This window comes from Passer domesticus, chromosome 3 (assembly GCF_036417665.1).
Source record: "Passer domesticus isolate bPasDom1 chromosome 3, bPasDom1.hap1, whole genome shotgun sequence".
Classification (NCBI taxonomy): domain Eukaryota; kingdom Metazoa; phylum Chordata; class Aves; order Passeriformes; family Passeridae; genus Passer; species Passer domesticus.
The window spans coordinates 39,276,741-39,297,360 of NC_087476.1; the positions used below are offsets into that span (position 1 = coordinate 39,276,741).

Sequence of the window (20,620 nt, forward strand, 5' to 3'; positions counted from 1 at the left end):
CCCAAAATCTTGAAAGGATTTTCTTGCTGACTGTATTTCCTGGGCCAGAAATTGCACACAAACACGACCAAATAAGAGAGGCTGGAAACATCGAGGTAAGTGAATGAATAAAGCAGTGAAGCCAAGCAGCTCAGGCATGATTAGAAAGAGGAAGGGCGTCTCCTTCTGCACTGTTGAATCAGCCATTAGTGTCAGAGTGGCTTTTAAATTTAGAGTAATTCTTCCTGTCTCTGCACTACTTGAGGTGTTCACCCAATGTTTGCCTGTATTATTAAAGGATTGAACCCTGTCAGAGGGCAAAAGTAAATTACCTGCAGGGAGTCAGGGGCCAGATGAGATATACCTTCCCTGTGCTCTTTGCTTTAGTAACCAGTGGTAAAAGACTACAAGGCAGCTTTTATGTAGATGTCACATCATTCACTGACTGGAACACCCAGCTGAGATAATAGCAGAGGAAGCGGGGGTGGGCAACCATTACTAATTCCTCCCTTACACAACCTTGCTATTTGAATTATTAGCTAAATTGGCATCTTCAGAACTTAATTTTTTCTGGCTTGCAGGTTCAAGAAGTTTATTTCACATGTTTAATTGTATATGTTATTGCCTATTGTTATCAGTGAGAGCCTATTTTGCCTAAAATTTTTTTCTTGCAGTTTGTTAAGTATTTTGCAATGATTGATTGTCACTATTACATATCCATAGGGTAAACAACACTGAAAACAATATTTAAGCTTTTATTATCTTTTTTTTTTTAAAAAAAAGGAGATAATACATGGTATTTCTGAAAAAAAAAAAAGAACAATAAAGACATGAAACTCAAAACTTCTCATGGTAATGATTACAGCATCTGGAGAAAAAAATAACTCAAATACACATGAGGAAATGTAAATTAATTGATGAGACATACAGTTTTTTTCTTTATTTAAATATTTTTGTAATTCCTCCCACTTAATTTGACTACAAATATGTTTTAAAAGAAAAAATTTTAATGTTTTGTATAGAAATATTTTCTTGCATGAAAGAATGCATTGATTAAGCCACATTAATTTTGCTATTGAAAATACAAATATATGTAAAAGAATGCAAGCTACAAAGCGTTGTAAAAAATAACAAAACAAAATTTATATCTGTTATTTTTTCATACTTTTCTACTGCAAAAACACCCTAAAAACCTCTGTTGCTCCTAGTTCTACATGCCATTAAGTAGGGAATTAGTGAGTGCAAGAGAAAGGTATAGATGCTTTGTGATTCTCCATAAGTACTGTCTGCACATTCCAGCAGCATATAGAATTTGCTCACACTGGAGCTACTTTGCCTCTAGCACTGTGCGTGCATAGCATAATATCACAGAACAGCTTCAATTGGTTACAACTGATTCTCATGTCTGCAGCTTGTTAAAAAAGTCAGCTATTAAAAACAAACCAAAACAAGCTATTATTCCTTCCTTTCTTATTTGTGGGGTTTTTTTTTTACTTGGTTGGTTGGTTTGGGGTTTTTTCTGAAATCCACTCTGAAAACCCACTCTCCTTCTATATCCCCATGCATGATCTCCTAATGCCTTTCCTCAACTCCACTATATCTATGAATTTTCCAGGTTCTTCTCAGCCTTTATGCCTTGTAGTTTATTTCCAGTTTTCCATTCAGTCACGTTTGATCCTGCAATCATTAGCTAGGAATTTAAGATGTCCATAGACTGATTTTCAAATATGAAGATCTGTTTCCACATGGCTTGTATAGTATCTACTCAGCTGCTTATCTTCCAATCCCTCTTTGTACTGTGTTGCATCAGGAATATTCCAGATTATTCAAAGGAACATTAGCGCCTGATGATCTTCACATGCTCTCACTAGTAGCAATTTTACATTCCCATTATGTGGTATCACCTGAAGAAAAAGTTTTACTTAGTAACAAAATGCTGCTTGAAACACTCAGTCCTCACTTGAGAAGACCATGCAAATTTAGTTGTCCCAGTATGAAGCTATTTCAATGGAGCCATCTCTGAACCACAACCAGGATGATGTTAACGTCTAAATTAATGCATGCTAAATTTTTGCATTTCAACCAGTGAATTTACTTTTCACTTTTCTTTCTTAGTTCTGACACTGATACTATTTCCTTGTGTAGTTCATGCCTATCCATTCATGGAGATGTAGAAGCCACCGGACAAAAATTTTTAGGAAAAATAAAATATTTTTTTTCTTTTTTATCTGACTGATGAGCACTTTGAAAGTGGAAATAATCCTTCACCCCACGCTGGCATACTGAAGTATCCACAAATGGGAAGAGAATGTATGCCCTAGCCAAATGTCATCAGGTACAGATTGCATTTGCAGTTGATATAGATAGAATACCATTAAAGCTGTTACATCACCCTGGGCAGGGAACAGGTTCCTTTTGAGACTGAGGGACAGTTAATTCTCACCTGGCTTCAGCAAAAACTGGGTTGCTTTCAGTAGGTCTGGTATATGTCCTTACAGTAAAACCACCAGGCACTGGCAGCAGCACCAGCAAAAGGTTGCTGGGGCTTCAGTCATTCATAATTTCCTTCTTACCCAATATGTCCCATTTTCACCAACCTTCATGCTAAATAACAGGCAATCTTGAGGGGCCTCAATCTTCTTTCAGAGTTGAATATGGAGGGGAAATTTAGCTTGAACTCTTGTTACAGCCCCAGGAAAATTTTGATGGTAGATTGAGCCTCAGGTCTAAGGGTGTAATATTGCTTTTGCAGAAATCTCTGATGAACAAGATATTCAGTCTGATTGTGATGCTTAATCATGATGAAGAATCATTCTCTTCGCTGAGAGCTGTATCTTTCAATAGGTTGAAATTTTATGTTATTGAACAGTATGTTGGACTCCTGCTTTTGCCATAGTTAAACCTAAACCAAAATAGATTAGCCCCTCTTACAACTGGATCATTGTTACTTTAGCTTTATGCACAGGTGGGTTAGAAATCAGATAGGAATAAGAATGACTACTTAATTTAGCGTTCACAGACCATTTCTCACTGTCTGTCCTAGACCAAAGATTCGGTCTGGTTTTCTCTGCAGAGATGTTTTAGTTATCCGAACATTTATGATTAAGCTGACTTTAAAACAGAGAGTATCATAATCAAAACAGTACTTAATAGTTCTTATGGAAATATGTGGAAATACAGAGGTTGAAGACAGTAACATCTCTAAAATATGTCAGATACTTTAAAACACCAAACATAATCCTCAGCTGAGGTCATGCTTTGTATTAGGTCAGATGTTTCATTATAATCTGTTTGAAAAGCGTTTTTCACTTCTGTCATATAAAGCTGAATTGCTTTATTTAAAAAAATACCTTAAGTGATGGAGATAATAAAATATAAGACTGTCTATTGTAAAACATGACAAAAGAAAAAATTCAAACATACAATAACTCTAATTCAGACTGACTGACTATTACAATAAGATATAGAAAATGAGTGGATATTTGGTCAAATCATTGAAAACCGATGCTCATCTTATGGTATTATTGAATTTTAAATTATCATATGTTATTTCTTTTAACTTGGATCCATCTCAACTATATGCTTTACAGGAAAACTAATTCAATTACATCTGTGATACCTCAGACAAAAAGTCTGAGATATCAGCACAATTGTCACTTTTTATAGAGTCACCAAGAGCAGTGACCAACACAGCAATACTTTATAATAAAATTACATTTCATTCATTTGTTACCATTATCCTTGGTTACTCCAGAAACCAGGTGTGACATGAAGTCTATTCAAACCATTAATAAGAATCAACCAAACCTGACCCTGACCCAGGCTTTCTGATCATGTACTATCACATGACACATTCATTTTCAGTTTATTGATATTGCTGACACCTTTGGTTGCAGATTTTATGAAAGGGTTGGTCTTTTTATACAGTACCTATAATCTACTTGCTAAAATGCAATTTTCATCTGAATTTGGGGTTCACAGGTTCTTTATGCTGGTTATAGAGATAATTTTATTTAGCAGTCAGTTAAATCCACTTCTGTAGTTATTCATACTGCTGTTACAATGGTGTGTTCCCCTCAACTTTTAGAACATGTATTTTTATGTTTTAGTTCCTGACTCAATGCTAGATACTGTTCTGCAAATTGTTCTCATAAAACTTCCTTATAATGTCATATTTCTGACTGGTCAAAATTTTCCTCTCATCTTTCATGACTAAATTGTTCCTGATGCTTTTTAAATATACATTTATAAATACATATGTGCTTGTGTGTGAGTTTGCAAAAATCATTTCTATTTTGAACTCTGCAGACTTTGCAATTTTCTTCAGTAAAAATATCACTTATGAAAAGTATCTGAGCAATGCTGGCTCATAAAGAAAACAAGCAAGCATGCAAGACTAGAACACTCATTTCCCTTGTTCATTTATACATTTAACATACATTCATGGTCAGAGCTCAGATATGGAGATGACTGAACTTAGTGATATTTGCCTTCTCTTGCCACCTCACAACTACTAGGAGAAACCTATAAACTGCTCACCTCAACCATTCAGGGAGAGCTGAATCTTAAAACTGGGATTTGGGAGAAAAATAAGAGGGCAAGGGAAGAAGATGGTTGATCACTGGATTTAAATGTTCTATAATGTACCCTGCAAAGCAAAAGTAAATGACACTGCTCTTCTGTAAATCACATGCTGGGAGAAATTCTTTGATTTTTTGAGGAAAACCCAAGGACCTCTGGTTTCCTTTCTCTAAGTACTATCATTTACACTTCCTTTTTTTAACATGTAATCTAAGACAGCTTTTCACAATTTGCCAGCTATAATGCTTTACAAAGTTACCTACATTTAGTTGTCATCATTTGTCTAATGCTGCGACTCGAACATCTTTTTAGCAAAAAAGAAAAACAAAACCAAAAAGTCTATGTTGTCCTGGGATACATTAGGAAGAACATTGCCAGGAGGCATGGGGAGGTGATCCTGCCCCTTTACTCAGCCCTGGTGAGGCACATCTGGAGTGCTGTGCCCAGTTCTGGGCTCCTCGGTACAAGAGAGACCTGGAGCTCCTGGAACAGGTCCAGTGGAGGACTGCAAAGGTGATGAGGAAACTGAAGCATCTCTCTCATGAAGAAAGGCTGAGGGAACTGGGCTTGCTCAGCCTCAAGAAGAGATGACTGAGAGGGGACCTCATCAGTGCCTGTAGTGCTGAGAGAATGGATCCAACTCTTCTCAGTGGTGCCAAGCAATAGGAAAAGAGGCAATGGGCAGAAACTGGTGCACAGGAGGTTCCACCTGAATAGGAGGAAGAACTTCTGTAATGTGCAGGTGACTGAGCACTGGAAAAGGTTTCCTATAGATATTGTGGAGTCTCCCTCACTGAAAACATTCAAGAGCCATCTGGACACAATGCAGTGCCCTGTGTACAATCCAGTTCTTGCTTGAACAGGGAGCTTGGACCAGAAGACTCATGGTGATCTCATCCAGCATTGTCCATTCTGTGTTTCTCCTACTTTATGAAGTATTTTTTTCTATCAATTGTGCTAAATCTGTAGTTCTTTCTTTCTTGTCCCACTTTCCAAGTTTAGGTAACAGAGCTATGTAAATTCAGCACCTCAATAGCAGCATCATCAGTGCTCTGCAAATGTGGACTCAAATTCTCACCTTTAGTCCTTAATTTATACCTCTGACAAATGCATAAACATTTTTTATGACATTTCATTTGAACAACTGGTAATCTTGAATCAGTTGTTCAAAAGTTGACTTCTGTGGGCAGATTTATATATGCTGATATGGTAATATTAAACTTAGCTTGAAAGGATTCTGAATGTAGGTCCATTCTCAAAAAAAAAATGCATTTCCTGTGACTTTTTTTTTTTTTAACTAAAAGTATTTTATTTTCTAGCCAGTCATGTCAGTCTCTCCATATTCCAGTGATTCCATAGTGGCCCTCTTGCTTGGGGGCACCCCACTGTTTTTTGGTGATAAGTTTTGGGCAGTAGTCATAATCCAGTTAATACATACTTTTGTTTTGGTTTTTTTTTTGATACTGCTAGGAACTTTTTTAAGTCTCAGTTTTGCATTTCAGTAACCAAAATCCTTCATAATCCTTCATAATTGTAAAAACTTTAATTTTTTAAATCAAAATCCTTTAAAATTGTACCCATTTACCTGTTTACCTCAATAAATCATTTCAATTAAAGCAAGAAAAGAAATGTCGGATTATACATACACTTTTTGCCACAAAATTTTTTAAAGAAAAGTTCTGGAAGAGTGTAGTGTAAATACAACAGCAGAAGCAGTCCTGTAAGATATGTATTGAGAGTTTGGGGTGCTTCCAAGTAGGTTGACCTTGGGTATAGATTACCCATACCATCAAAAGGGGTATTCTGGAAGAAAGTGCATACCCCTAAAAGCCCCTTGCTCTAAGTAATCCAGACTCTGGGCAAGAGGGAAGCAGAGAAAGCTCATCCTAACAGTGATGTGAGGGACTCTTCTGTTTTGTAGTGTTAAGTCAATGGAGTTCAGCCTGTTTTTTGGGGTCTCAGCTAATAATGTTAGTCTTGGAAATTAATTTGTAAAGCTAATAAGCTCTTCCCATGAATGGAAGTACAAATTCTTTAAATCTGACTTCTCAATTCATTCTTCCTGTAAGAAGAAATGGAAATTAATGCAGATGTTTACATGTACTAAAAATAATATGCTAATGTACCAGTCACAAAAAAACTCTTTTGAAAGACATTGTATAAGTGGAACTAAAAAAGGAATTTTTTTACATAAAGGAATAGGAAAATAGAAAGGTTTCTGTCTGTCTGCATATACACAGACCACAAAGTATATACTTTTCTCAGTAGGAATACAAAAAGTAATTTCTTCTTACTTTAATATAAATCCTGAATTTAGAGTACTCTCCATTGCCGGTGAAGTTAGTCATTTAGCAGTGTGTGGCCTCTGAAATCAGAACAATGCTTTCAAGAGTTTAAGGAGACTTACTGGTACCGCTACATTATTACTCAGAAATCTATTTTGAGGTGAACATGTAATTTTCAAAGTCAGTGTATATAAATTCAAACAATTGTTTCATTTTCAGCTTCAAGTTACACAAATTAGCGGTGCAAATTTCTTGACAAGAACAGAAATGTCTGATATACCTGACTAACGTGTTCACGCAACAACAAGCTCCGTGTCTCTTGTGTGAGTGTTGATTAACTACACTTATCTCCACAAGTCAGAATATGACTGCTCTGTGTAATCTCTTTGCAGGTGGAGGGATTAATTTTCATATGTTTTACAAGCCATGCAAAGCTACATTCCTTTGTTTTGATGCATTGGCTAAGCTACTCTTGATATGCAAAGATGGGTTTATATACAACTGGCTTTAGGAAGAGAGAAGATGTGTGGAGCAGAAATAATATAGATCCAAATTTAAGTGGAAAAATAGATTAATAGGTGGATATGCATCTAAAAATATTATAAAAATTGATAGATGTGATTTAGTTTTCTTGGTTTATGTGCTACATTTGGATCTCCTTTTTCTAACCAGTTTAAAGTTATTCTATTTTTCTCCGTTTGCATACTGCGCAGTCACATTTGAGAACAAGTTCATCTGCAGACTAACCAAAAATGTTATGTTCATTGGAAAAAAAAAAGAAAAAGAGGAAGATAGTGCTGGATATTCCCAACAGTAGCACCAGACAAGCATTACGTAAAGTACTTTTTCCCAAAACATGTTCATAAACTTGTTATGTATTTGCATTATATATTTTCTGTGTCTTGATTTCCTCTTGTTAGAGGTCCAACAAGGATAAAAAGGATACTGAAATTCAAAACAAATGACAGTATCATCATTATACAAGAATTATGTTTTATGCATCTGTCCCTATCATGATGAACAGCCATAATTTTTGACTTATAGCCTAAGAATTTAAATATATATCACAATGATGTCTTTGCTTTTATTTTTTATTCCATAAAATTACTTGTGTAATGAATTTGAGTAATATATTTTGAGATATATAAAGTATTTCTCACGCCATTTTGAATAATTGTTCATTTCTCCCAGATTAATTTAGATTATGTCAGTTAATGATAAAAAAATTATTAATTTTCCAACGAATAAAAAAAAGGTGTTTGCTTTTAAGAGAAGAATGAATAAAGGTAGACACTCCCAAATGGAAATGAGATCTTGAGTAATTTAAAAAAGTGTATTTTCTGATATGAGAATCTCTGTACAACCAGACTTATTCTGTATGTGTTTTAGTACTTCCTTCGATAAAGAAATCCCTTAGAGTTTTGGTTTTTAAAATTTTATATTTGTGCTACTTGTTCATGTAATCAAAGTTTAAGTTAAACAATCTCACCATACTTATCCAGTTAATTTCTTCAGATTTCTAGAATACATCATCTTTTACAACTTCCTTTTAGTCTCATGAGAGACTAGGTTCAGATTAACCTTTTCATATTTCTCTAGCTTTATGTAATCTGCCTGCTCTTCCCTCTGTCCTTTATCCTCTTGTCCTACCTTTAAAATAATTAAATTAGTGGGACTGCCCCACACCACATTCCAGAAGACACCTTCCTACGACCTTAAGTGTTTTGCCCATTTTATGAGTCAGCAGTTACAACCTAAACTTTGTTTTAGGTGGTAATTCATGTACTTCATGATTGCAAAATTCAGACTGATTTTTTCTTTCAATCAGTTTAATAATATTTAATTTCAGATTTAATAACCCTAATCCTTTATTCTCTTTATTGTTTAGCCTGTAAATAGAATAAAGACAAGAAAATATATATTTACAATGTGTTTTTATTTTATCGGTATACATATAAATTCATATATGTATAAATTTATATATAAATCTAGAATTCGATCTATATCTATATTAATAGGTTTTATAACAGGATTCATCAGAAGAAATTGAGACAAGAAAACTGAGGAAGGACATCACCCTCAGAAAGAGACAAATGTCAAAACTTTTAGTAAACAGAAGCAAAAGGCTTCTGTTCATGGAGGAAGGCAAGGGACACAGAGAATTGAATTTCAATTTGTAGAGGGACCACAGTGCACAGACTATTAGAAACAGAAAATGCTAAGAGAAGAGGAAGGGACATTCTTCAGCAATTCAGAAGGGAAGGAAGCCCTTCAGAAAGGAGGATTATTCAATAGTTTACCAGAGCCAGAGTTAAAGGAGATCATGGCTTTTAGGGGCTAAGGCTTCAATGTGCAACAAGAGGAGAAAGGTTGAATGGAAGATGATTAGAAAAAAGTTAAAGAATCTTGGAGGGGAAAAGATGTTAGAATGAATGGGAGTGAGTGCAGTGCAAAGGGACATCCTTAAGAAGCTGAGGTTTTATGTATAAGATCTTTAATGTCAGTCTTCCCAACAAAATGTACACTCTTGCTGAAATTAGGAGAACTCATTTACAGTTCTCTCTAAATAAGTTTTGCCATGTTCACTGAATATGTTTAAAGGGTGTCAGCAGTAATGAATAATCAGGGATAAAATAGAATATAAATACTTCATATTACACTTCTTGGGTGTTCTATCATCACATATTTCCAGACTAAAGCTCTGTATATACTGTTGCAGCTTTTAGTTGTTTTAAAATGCTATTAGGAATAATTTAATGGGGATAGAATAACAACAAAAGAAGCAAGAAACTTTCATTGTTTTCTCAAGTTACTTATTTTCAATCACTAAGGGAAAATAGAGCTAAATCCTCATTCAACAGAAGGTGTTAAAGCCCTTCTTTAAACTTGGTAGAAGAGGCTTATACTGACACTAATGAACTGTATTCTTTTTCCTTTAATTTTATTTCACCAGTCTTTCTTTATCCCCTCAAAACCAAACCAATCTTTCTCCATCTTTAAAACCTTTATTAAGCAATGAAAGAATATCTCCTCCTTTATCTGCCTGATGAATTGAAGAAATGTCATAAAAGGCATTCCAGAGCATCAGAATGACTGAGGTTATCTGATGGGTTTAAAATATCTGCTGTGTGTTCCTCTATGCCTCTCATGTAGAATAAATATAAATGAGAAACATAATCACATATTACATACATTTTCTTTCCTTTCACTTTGCCTTGCCTGAAAATGATACTACATGTTAAAAAAAACAGACTGTTGTTTCAGTCATACTTCAAAAATTTTATTAGCTCTTAAGTAACCCATAAAGTTCTATATTCAAATAAATGCATTAGAAATATGTGTGCATATGTGTTTAAAATTTTGTATGCATGTACTCATTCTCTGGTAGCCAGTCAAAAAATTCAGTTTAGGAAGAAAACTGAATGTGTTATGTCTTACTGGCAATTCTCATGCCTAGTGACAACTTTAACACAGATCTGGAAGAGTTCTGGTGAAAAAGCCATTGCATTAAACCAGTAGAGGTGAAGTTTGGTTTGTGTTGGTTCTTCTGTACCTGGAAGCAGCTTTTACTGAATGAGTGAGGTGTGGAACTTTGAAACTTAATCTGAAAATGAATTTAAAAGAAATACACCAAATTACCTCTCTAGAGACACCCACCATGGATATCAATCTCACTGCTTCAAGTGAAGTGAGGATGGTGATGAGCAGTAGGTAATGCAGCCCTGCTTTGACAGAAGGGCCATGTTGCCTCCAGAGAATTCTTTCAACCTAAATTATTCAATAATTTGGGGATTAAAAAAAAAAACAAACAAAAAAGAGAGAGAGAATAAGTAGGCTTTAGGTCAGTCTCATATCTCAGATATTAAGATATTAGAAATCTTATACTAGTAATCTGAACTACTCATCTACAGCTAACTAATGTAAGAACTTTTACTGATTTTGGAATAGTTTAGATGACTTATCTGGAAAACAAAATTGTAATTTACAGCTAAAGTGGAAGCAGCTGAATCCTACTTCCCCTAAAATAATTTTTGTCAGTCCTTTCACCAGCTTGAGTGCATTATTGAACTTTTATTACTAACAGAGTCATAATTCCAGAGATTTCCCAAACTGGATCAGCACAAAACTACTCTATTTTTTTTATTGATTCATGTTTATACCATTTTTATTACAAAATATCTATCTGGTTTTACATCTCAAATTCAAAAATATCATTACCAGTTTAACTGTCAGCCAATCCTCCTACTGATGCTGAGGTGTATATGACTTTCCCTTCCAGTCAGAAGATTGATTCTATCACTGACAGCACAAAAAGTAACCACATACAAATGATCAGGTTAGGTACTTTGTCTATACATATCATATTTATTCCCATACTGTAACTGAATAAAAACATCTGAATACCAAAGCACTGAAATACTAAATACATCCTTCTCTTGTAGGGTTGTTTTTGTGTTTATTTGTTTTGGGTCTTTTTTTTCCCTCCAAAACCAATCTTTGTACTTTTCTGTAAACAGAGGTACGGCAACTTTTTTCCCACACATTGAATATATTCTAAAATTCTGAATAAGTATTTTGGTTTTAACAATTAGAATCTAAGCTCTTGCTTTTTGGGGGTTTATTTTTAGCAAGTAATTAAAAAAAAACATGTTGTCCAATAAAAAATAATTTTGTGCACACCCTTCATGAAGGAAATGAAAACCTCAATCAGTTCCAGTAAGATGAAAGAGAGGAATAGACATGGTCGAGGAAATTTCTAGACTACAATCATCTTTGAAAGTGTGGGCAGGGTGATGTTATTTTCTTTATGTGTATGAATACAGAACTGAAGGGGACCAAGGGATACTGTTACAGTATTATCCATTCAACTATGTTTTGTGCATTATCTGAAAAATTTAATTATTTCAGATTGCTTTGTCCCATTAGTACTTCATTCATCTGACCACTGTGATAGGCTTTCTGCATTTTTGCTGATAAGCATGAAGTGGTTCCTGGAATAAATCTAAGAGTTTTTGGCTGGTATTATTTAACACTATCTAGGATGGATTCCAATATTCACTGTGTTTTTCTGCTTTTCCTGGTGTTCAAGTATTTCAGTATGTGCTTGTTTGACATGAACACCATGACTGTGATGCTATCATTCATAAGCATTGTTTGATCCCTGCAAAATGGAGCAATATGCCTTTATATCTCCAATCATGGGGAAAAGGATTGAATAAAGTGGTGATACTCATTTCCTGATTTCCAGATGACTAAGTTTTCCAGTGTCACTAATACTCATGCACTTACAATTTCACTCAAACAAATCCCAGCCTTTTCTCAAAGGACTTCTCCATTTCACCCAGTATGCACTCCTGGCAGCAGTGAATTGGTGATCAGTTTGCAGCAAGTCCTTTGCCTCATTCCAAGGAAAAAAGAAACATTTGCCAGAACACATACTTGTCTTCCTGACTTCCAAATCCATGTGAGATGTAAATCTGTATAGTAAAGAGAATTATTTAATTACTTTGATTTGCCTCACAATTTTCTGCCAAAGTAATAGCTATGGTTTTCTTACTCTTCACAATTTATGTGCATTGAAGCCATTACAGACAGGTATCCTAATACCTCCTTGGGACAAGAGGTTAACTTTAATCTACTTTCTCAATATAAGTCTTAATTTTTATAACGTAAGTAAAAATCAACATTGTTTCATAATGTGTAAACCTCATCATATATGTATAGTGTCTTTATTTATATTAACATATTTATATATATATAGGGATATTATCTAAGATAGATTTTACTGTCTAGATTGTGGCACCTTGGAGATACTCTACCTAAAGGTTCATGTTTTTCCAGTATCACACTTCAATTCAAATGTTCTCGCAGATTTCTAAGACAGAAATTAAAAATTGAGACTGAAACTGAAACAAACTGTAAATGTACCATCTTAAATTTTTATGCCTTTTTTGAGTTAAACAATACCTAGTTCTCACCTATAAATTATTACTATGAAAAGTCACATAATTATTTCAAAGACTTTGAGAAGTTTAAGAATTGCAAGACTAGCACCACTGATTACACAGAATCTACTAGTGCTAGAAAATACAATTTTCTGCTAAGATTTGTAGATGCCTCAGACATTTCTTATTGTCAAAATAACAAAGCAGAGTTGGGAGTTTTCTACATTCTCCCATGGCAGAATATATAAGAACATAATGCTTGGAATTTCCTATATTTCTCATTTAGGATATTGCTTAAAACTTCACAAAAAGCATTTTTCTTTTTATTCTAGATGTATGTTGCCATTTTTGGAGAATATTTTTAGTTATAAATATTTAGCACAGAAGCTCCCAAGAATTCACAGCCTAATAACACACCCATTCTTTGATTAGAATGGCCATTTTCTAGCAAAAAGTAATACTACTAAGAAAAAAGAGTATCTGAAGAATTTACTGTATTGAGCCCATCACATCAGCCAATTGCCAAGCACTTAATATGCCAATATTTTGAGGATACAAGTTAAGGTAACAGATTTTTAGCCTAACACTTACTATGACAGAATGTTTACAAGATTCTTCCTAACAGGTCATTAAGGATGCTACAAAAACCTCTGGTGACACAGCCAGTCAGTGCAGCCAGGGAGGTTATAAACACTAGTGTTTTTCCAGGGTGACAAGAACCTGAAAAAGAGAAAGGCTATGAGATGAAAAAATTCAAAGTACAGAGACTGAAATGACAGTTATAAACATTGTGAATTATACTCTGGGAAAGGCCACAGTGTGTGCCAGCAAAGTGAATTGCTGGCTATCAAAGGCTTGGAGGGGGAGGAGAGAGGGAAAGGAAGAAAAAAGAGGTGTATAGTTATAAACTGCTTAATGGGAACTTTTCTCATACTTTGCTGACCTGGCAGAAATATTTTGGGCTCCTAATGGCAGCTCTTTTCACAGCTCAACAGGCACCAGGTTTCCCGTCATATACGAGTTTTTCTAGTCTTCATTGTGCTGTCTAGAAGTGACAAGAAGAAAAAGAAGCTTGTTTTGACACATATTTTCCTCCCCAAAAAAGAAGTCAATGAACATTTGATCTCAAATGGGTCATTTGTTGATAGTGAGGAGCTATGGAAAAATAAATTTGTTTTATATTTGCCACTGGCAGTGGGTGGACTTAGAGGTAAAATGGATATAAGAAGGGAGCTATCAATAACTTGCACTATCTCATTTATGTTATTACAATACTGAGAAAAAAAGGAAAATCAGTTGTAAAAGATTAGAGAAATTTAGGAACAATGATAAAGAAAAAGAAATCTATTAATAATTGATTCACTGCTACAATCATAGTGATTTTGCATAAGACAAGAAAGTATATGCTTACCTAGAATAAAAGTAGTAAATAATAAATAAAATTTATTGTCAATTAATGAAATCATTGATGTGAGTTCTCTCCTCAAGTATATACTTGTGTGGTATTTTCTTCAAGTGACAAGTTCAAGATATCAACTTTATTTTTACAACTTTTATATGATTTCCAAGTGAAAATTAAATACAGAATCAAAGAATGGGTCAGATTGAGAGGGACCACATTGAATCATCTGGTCCAGCCTCCTTGCTCAAGCATAATCACCCTAGAGCATGTGGCACAGGATTGTGTGCAGACAGTTCTCAAATATCTCCAGTGAGGGAGACTCCACAACTTCTCTGGGCAATCTGCACAGTACAGTTCTTCCTCATATTCAGGTGGAACTTCCTGTGCAGCAGTTTTGGCTCATTGCATCTTGTCCTATGGCTTAGGACCATCAGGAAGAGCCTGGCTCCATTCTGTTAGCACCCTCCTTCGGAGATTTACAGTCATTGATGACTGAGAGGTCCCCTCTCAATCATCTCCTCTTGGGCATGAACAAGCCCAACTTCCTCAACCTTTCCTCAGAAGAAAGATGCTCCAAGCCCTTAATCAAATTTGTAACCCTCTGCTGCAGCTGTTCCAGGAGCTCCAGGTCTCTCTTATACTGAGGAACCCAGAACTGGGGACATCACTCCAGATGTGGCCTTATCAGGACTGAGTGGAGGGGCAGGATCACCTCCCTTGACTACTGGCAATGCTCAAATGAAGTCCTTTTTCTCTTCAAATCAGCAGAAGTCTCAGTATCTCAGACACAAAATACAACTAATTTGCTATTTAAAAATTATTATAATTTATTACCCTTTGTAAGTTACAATCAGAGCATATACTGTGAAATAATTCATTGTTTTCCTTCCACAGAAAAGGATAAGGATGGGAAAAAAAATTTAATAGCATCTGATTCATGAGACTTACAGGAATGAAGATGATTAGTTGCATTTTTTTAACTAAACCACAGGACTTCTGATTAATAAAATCTTGAACAAAATATTCAGTATGACATGGTCAAAAAAGCAATCTCATTGGTAGACTATGTTAAGTAATATGTTGTAGGGGATGTGCTTGTTTGTTTCAATTCAATCTTCATTTTATACTCAGGGAAAAAAAATCACAACAACAAGAGCCACCAAGCTCTTGGTGTCATCAAATAGTATATAAGATTTTAGGACTTTATGAAAAAGTTACTGTAAGTATATGGCTGGAATATATTTGTTTCTGACAGAGAACAAGGAGAATGAAGGTGTTAGCAGAAGTGTGAGGAAGGAGAAGCTATGAGTGTTAAAGCTATCAGGGAGAGTTAAAATATTTTTTGCACTCACAGCTGAATATTATATAAAAAAGTAATCTAATTTGACAAACATAAGAATTTCTTAATTAAAAGTGGTGTGGATCCTAAATATGTAATAAAACCTAAGTCTGCAATCTGATAATTGTCTAAACCATGTCACAGTTTAAATATGGCAAAAGACTGACCAGAACAAATACAATGCTATCCAGTCCATAAAAAAACACTAGGATATGAAAGTAAAAACCTGCTTTTTACAGATTCTGAAACCACTCACCACCAAGAAACAGAACATCTGGCCTTCAGGGAGCATAAATCCAATTAACAGTAATGGAGCATGCAAATTCATGCCAGCTGAGGATCTGACCCCAGCTTTGGTCAATGAATCAAAATTTTTTCTCCTCATTTTTATGATTATATTTATGTCTGTATTTTAAAGAGAAAATAACTTATATTTCTTCCATTAAAAAGTACTTTGTGGTTTGGCTGGCTTCTCTGACAGTGACACATTGAGGACATTAATCTAGAGTTGGTTTTGTGGGCTTTTTTCCTTTCAGAGGTCCCCATGATAAGCAACAGCAGGTTTCCTGCTAAATGTCCTAGTGGTGAGCAATACAAGTCCACTTATAATGGCTCAAAATAAAAGAATGAGTTAGCACTCAATACAGCCAGGAAATGCAGTACTATCCTACAAGTGGCATAGCTGACATATCTCTCTGCATTATAATGAATTACTGACACCACATAAAAATAATTGAATTGTATTCATTATTATAAAAATATCAAAATACCAAAGCATCCACAGGCACAATTGAAATAAACAATTTATTGGGCCACAGATCCTCCAAAACAAATAGAAATTCAAAAATAAAATAATTAACTATTAAACTGTGAGTTGTGAGGTGTCAAAGAACATCTCTACCTTTCTTAATTTTACAATACAGTGTGTATATTCCCCATTAAAGTTAATCACAGAACACCCATTAACATAAACACTTGACAGTATTTCATGCACTGTATTTATAAAGTTTGGATCACATCTATCAACCCTGTGTAATGTGGAAAACTACTGATGTAGAAATTTTAAACCAAATTTCTATGATATTTTGAATAATTAGTAGTATGTCCTCTGTCTGGCCAATAATCTGAATTGTGCATCTCAAAATGGAATCATCAGGCCTTCTCTGACTCTGTTTGATTGTTGGATGGATACAAAATTTCTTTAAATACACTGAAAAGATTTCTAGCAACTTCTCTGAGTCTGCATCAGTTAAGAAAAGTATAAAATCCATAATATCAGGAGTATCAAGGCAAAAGAAAATTACCCAGCAAAGAACAATAAGATGAAAAAAAAATCTTCTTACAAATATTTTCCAAAATTACTTTGTGCTGAGTTCCCAGATGTAGTAGCATAGCACAACTCTGTATACAAACCATTTTTAAAACTTGGTGTATGTGTTTGCATAGTTTTGGAGGGCTTGTTCTTTGTGTGTATGGCACTTCATCTGACCAGGGTCTTAGAATGCAGTTTATTTGCACTTATTTACTGTAGTTGGGATGCCTTGATGAGAAAATTGACTGCTTCAAATATCTTTTCCCTTTGTGAAGTGGAATGAGATCAAAACAAAGAGAGAATCATGTAATTTTCCATCTATTCTTTGTGGGTAAAATAATATTAATAGGCTTCACATATATTATTGTGTATTTATATTATTATGTATATATAATTTATATATATACATGCATACATATACATCTATATAAATATTAAAAATATTATAATAAATCACACAAGGCTATAGGGAGTGCATGCCAGAGAATTAAAAGTTGTTGTGCCTCATGCTCTGTAATGCCTGAGATATGTGCAGTAGTTTGGAACTGCAATTTGCTGCAACTTTTTTTTCAGTCATTGATTCTGGACGTTTCTTCTTATCAAATATAGTACCACTGATATGATCTACAGTATCTGTTGTTCACGGCAGAAAATAAAATAATGTTATAAATAAAGAGGCAGCCATGAATTTTGCTATATGGTTTTTATTTATTGTTATCAACCTATTTTTCATATTGTAAATACTGTCAGATTAAATAATTTCAAAAATTGGTTTCTGTAATTTATTCTTTTGAACACTTTTCTTTAAAATAACTTTTTAAAAAGCTTCTCCGTGACTACAAAAAAAAAATATTCTTTTCAATAGGCCTTGTGGTAAGGAGTCTCATGTTCTCATTAGTAATGGTCCAAAATTCCATGGAAAAAGGTCTGCAAATGATTCTTGAAATAATATGTTTGTCCAATTTTAAAATAATAAGAAAAAAATTATGATCTATGAAAATTTTGAAGTGTTAATACAGATCCTTTGGTTCAAAAAAGTTCAGGGATTAACAGCAGGTGGCAAAAAGGTTCAAGCATTAACCCCAATTGGTCCATGGAATATCAAAACAACATAATTTTAATATGCTATTTCAAATGTCATCTTACCTGGTTTTTATTTCCCTTAAATTAGAGATTCACATAAAGAAAGAAATTAGGATCACAAAAGGCAACTAGATTGGTTGGTCTAGTCTAATTTTCTGAACGTTCAAGCTTTGGTTTTTATCATGTTACCCTCATTATGCATTTAGTTACGCAATCTAGTTGAGTTGGGACACACAAGAGAGTGTGTTCATAATGGCAGGACAGATGTCCCAGTATGCAGACAATTGTTTATTCCCACAGTAGTTTGTATCATTGTGATTGTGAGAGACCAGCCAGGAGGAAAACATGATACAAGTGTCATAGGATGAGAACATTATTTGGTAAAGTGCAACAGCAAGTTGAGTAACTATTTCAAGAGGGTGCTGTAAGTTTTCTGAGTATGTTATTTCTAGAGCTGTGTGCACCTGGCAATTTAGAGTGATGAGGAGTTCAATACATCTTTGTCCCAGCTGATATTTATCTATCTGTCTAGTGTGTGACTGGATCCCAGTGGAGTATATATAATAATTAGACCTACACTCTCCGCGATTCGCTTGTAGGTTAAAGGGCACAGTCTGAAACTCTGTTCTGTTAAAAACATATTAAATATGATATTAGTGGTCTAAAGCTGTATACTTCCCTAGAGATTCCCACTTTTAATAACCTCCAGTATAATAGATAAGGCAGAGGGCAGTAATCATTACTGAAATGGATTTTCTGGCAGAGTTAGACATCACCTCCAGGAATCAATAATCATTTTAAGCTAACGTGGTGATTAAATGACCTTCCTTTTATTTTCCTTCATGTTGAGTTGGTTTTTATCTTGATTTAGAGCCACACAGCCAGAACAAAGATAAACAGAGGACTGGCAACATTACAGAATCACAGCAAGGCCTATCCCTTATACAGGTAAAAGCATTTTAATGTAATGAATGCATTTGCTGCCCAATCTGTAACTTCTGAAGAATTACAAAAATTCTAGATGCAGACTATATTAATGGATTATACCCAAGGACAGTTCTTATTTTTAAGATATTTTCAACATTAGCTTGGCGGTAGCAGGTGCTATGCTTTTATGTTTAATAATTTATTGTTGTGGGACTTCCTTGAGGATATCTGAGTTGAATGGTGTTCATTAATCCTTTCTTCTTCCACATCCTCCTGCTCTCTGTGAAGGAGTATTAAATGACTACATTCCTTTCTTTTCTCCCGAAGGAGGGAGATTGAGAAGCAGCTAACTTCAGCATGCTATGGTTTTGATGAGCAACATCTAACCAGTTAAAATTGTTGCTAAGTTGACTTTGAATTCTTGTGAGGTTTAGTTTCACTTCTTGAAATCCAAAGGCCTTTGTTTTGTTTTTTTTTTTAGTTTGAGGGTTTTTTGCATCTTCTGAAACATGCCCTGTTTTCTGTGCTTTGTGGGACATTTTGCTTTGGTTTTTGTTGGTTTTTTTTTATTTAGTTTTTGGGGTTTTGTTTTCAATTTCTTCATTTCAGATACAGGATGAGAAGGCGGTTTAATTCCAGATTAGAAATCTGCATGATGAATGCTTACAAAATAATGCACAGAACAGACAAGCCTGGAAAGACACCTACAGAAAACATCACAAAAATGATTGTATTGTCCGTACCAATTTGAACAACTGGGGAGGAGCACATGATAAGACCATGTAATACAGTGCATAATCTGTAGGGATACAAGTGCTTGCAGATTACATTGCACTCTCCATTAAAACAACTCTTTCAGGCTGATTTTTGAGCATGTTTTAAGTCTTCCTTGCCAGGTTTGGTAGGTTTTTTTCCCAAAGGCTTATCTGTAGAGCTAGGAAAACACCTCTGAAACTGAGTTTAGATTTCACCAAGAAGAAGCAAAAGTAAACCCATTTAAGCCATGTGGGCTTCATTTCTATCTTTTTTCTAGAATAAAATGTATGTGTATTTCAAGCATCTTTTCTGGGATCCTACAGGTCTGATCCAACAGCAAAGAGCAAAGCATTGTGCCTTTGGCAGGAAGGAGTTGATCCCAAGGAGGCAGCTGCAGCAAAAAGAGTACATGGCTGAGTGCCATTGCTCTCCCTTATTCACTTGTTCTCCAAACTCCCAGTTACCCTTACAAGCTCTTGCAATGCCTTTCAGCCCCTGAGTTCACTGCTTTTCTCCTCTTACTGTGTCAGATATCATGAGATCTCCTTAAACTCCAGATAATGCTCTGAGGCAGAGGATTAAGACGAGATAGATATTTTTTGTCACCCAAAGGTAGGAACTGGCAGCTTATCTTTGCCAGTATAAGCTTCCTGTGGGGCAGGCTGATTAAACCAGATGAGAAACTAAACTGTTACAGTGTTGGAGGGCTTTGGATCTGATGGACATTGGATGGCTGTGAAGGCAGCAGCAAAATAATTTCTTCCCTTTATCTTTCACAGAAAAAAGGTCAAAAGGACCAAGTGGAACAAGTTCTAATACATGCCAAGATTAATGAACCAGAAATCCTAGGATTATATTTGCTGCAGATAATTTGAAATCCACTCCCTTCTTTGCATAATTTTGGATATTGTTTTTTTTAATTAGTCCATATAAATACTGTATTCTGATGAAATACTCATGAAAGTAATTATTTAAATTGCTATAAACAAATGAAATAATAATTACATGGCT

At 34.8% G+C, this 20,620-nt stretch overlaps 1 long non-coding RNA gene across 1 annotated transcript in view; it reads right to left on the reverse strand.

Annotated features, from left to right (window-relative positions):
* Positions 1 to 8,718: 8,718 nt before the first annotated feature.
* The window catches only part of LOC135296409 (uncharacterized), a 42,165-nt gene continuing 30,263 nt past the window's right edge, over positions 8,719 to 20,620 (reverse strand). The window contains exons 3-6 of the long non-coding RNA XR_010358475.1: positions 13,734 to 13,835; positions 13,382 to 13,510; positions 12,135 to 12,322; positions 8,719 to 10,613 (exon numbers count right to left, since the gene is read on the reverse strand). This is a non-coding gene — a long non-coding RNA (uncharacterized LOC135296409). The remainder of the gene's footprint in view (positions 10,614 to 12,134; positions 12,323 to 13,381; positions 13,511 to 13,733; positions 13,836 to 20,620) is intronic.